General features: G+C 50.5%; 1 pseudogene across 1 annotated transcript; it reads left to right on the top strand.

The window, feature by feature from the left end:
- The first annotated feature begins 206 nt into the window (after window positions 1–206).
- Window positions 207–1,626, top strand: LOC147666537 (ADP-ribosylhydrolase ARH1 pseudogene; annotated as a pseudogene). Its single transcript, XR_015304756.1, has one exon. The product of XR_015304756.1 is annotated as an ADP-ribosylhydrolase ARH1 pseudogene (transcript).
- The last annotated feature ends 292 nt before the right edge of the window (window positions 1,627–1,918 follow it).

The raw sequence follows: 1,918 nt of genomic DNA, 5'->3' as shown, positions 1-1,918 counted from the left end.
CGCACCCGTGTATGCATCGTTATGTCCCTCCCCACAACAACCCCCGTTTTACGCTGCTCCTCTCCTGCTGCCCAATTTTGTTTCCGTTGAGTTCGTATACTTTTTTTGACCTTTGATTCCTTTGCCACGAACGTTTCACTTTCTGCTGGCTAAGCAACCCCTCCCCGGTCAGTCTGTTTTTCGGTCGTGACTGCGCATGCGCAGACAGGAATAATCAATCCTGACCCGCCATGTAAAACGCCCGGATCCAGCACGACAGAATATCGAAGAGCTGCAGTATTACAGCATGGAGATCACACGCGATGCATACCGGGCTGCCATGCTTCTGAGCGCAGCAGGAGATGCCTTGGGTTACCGGAACCAGCGATGGGAGTATTGCACCTCTGGCCCACAAATACACCAGGAACTGGCAGAGCTTGGGGGCCTGAAGAGCATACAGGTCCAGCTGCCTGACTGGCCCGTTAGTGATGATACAGTACTTCACCTGGCTACGGCCGAGGCCCTGGCAGAAGGTGGGCAACTGGATGCCATATGGCAGAACATGGCTAACAGATATGTGGAGGCAATGAAGGACATGGAGGGGCGGAAACCCGGGCCCACCAGCATTCTGGGTACATCCCAGTTGAGGCCCGGAGAAGTCGAAGGCCATCGTATCCCTTTCAATTCAACAGCCACAGGCTGTGGAGCTGCAATGAGAGCAATGTGTATTGGCCTCAGGTACCCCCGACCCTCTGAGCTACCCGACCTAATTCAAGTCAGCGTGGAGAGTGGGCGCATGACCCATCATCACCCCACTGGTTACCTTGGTGCTCTGGCATCTGCCCTCTTCACTGCCTTTGCTGTCCAGAAGAAGCCCATGGTGCAGTGGGGTGCTGGGCTCATGGCAGCCCTTCCACTGGCACAGGACTACATTCAGGCTGTTGGAGTCGACGTAGATGCCAACCTATCTTTGTGGACATATTTCCCAGAAAAATGGGCCTGGTACCTCTCAGAGCGTTGTCTTTCCGATGGTGTAGGTCCTGCCAAGTTTCCAGCTGCATATGGCCCATTGGAGCGAGATAGTGTTTACAAGACCTTCAGCTTGGATGGGTGGGCCGGCCGCAGCGGCCACGATGCACCCATGATTGCTTATGACGCTCTTCTTGGAGCTGGGGATTCATGGGAGGAGCTCTGCAGCCGTTCCATGTTTCACGGAGGGGACAGTGATTCCACTGGGGTGATTGCTGGTGCCTGCTTTGGATTGCTGCATGGACTTACTGGTGTTCCCAGGAGCAACTACGAGCAGCTGGAGTATAGAGCACGTGCCGAAGCTGCTGCTGACGCTCTCTATGCCCTTGCCTGGTGGCGGGCCACTAAATAACTGCACTCATTACACCCGGAGCATACCATTCGTGCACAGGCCATGACCTAAGTGTTAAAGACAAGAAGAGAAGTTGCAGATTAAATAAAATCTGCTTCATTATAAAAAAAAGAATATGCAGTTAAATAGTAGATTAGTTTATGCACCTGGACCGAATTATTATCTTTATACATTGAAATTTTTGTGTCCGCTGCTTTGTTTTTACATCCATGTCTACCAGTACCCGAATTTTTTTTTAAATAAACTGGTTTGGATTAGCGTATTGCGCTTGGAATTGCGCAGAGTGAAAGATATGTTACTACATAATCCGTTTACTGATGTCCTATTCATGACTAATAAGATGTTATCCTTTCTTTGACCTTGCCGTTTATTTATACTCCCCGGCCCAGGGAGTTGCTGCTGCAATAAAGTATTGCAGTGGCCAAATGGCTCATTACATCCCAGGAACATGTGAGGATACAAACAAACTTAAACCCCACACTTAACATGATAACCAGTACAGTCACAGCATCTCCCGGCGCACCTTCTTCTTCAGCATAGGAAACCTCTTGGTTGCGT

The sequence above is a fragment of the Lissotriton vulgaris genome, unplaced genomic scaffold, assembly GCF_964263255.1.
Source record: "Lissotriton vulgaris unplaced genomic scaffold, aLisVul1.2 SCAFFOLD_1028, whole genome shotgun sequence".
Taxonomy (NCBI): Eukaryota; Metazoa; Chordata; class Amphibia; order Caudata; family Salamandridae; genus Lissotriton; species Lissotriton vulgaris.
Note: the sequence above shows the minus strand (reverse complement) of the source record. Positions and strands in the feature narration are given on the sequence as shown.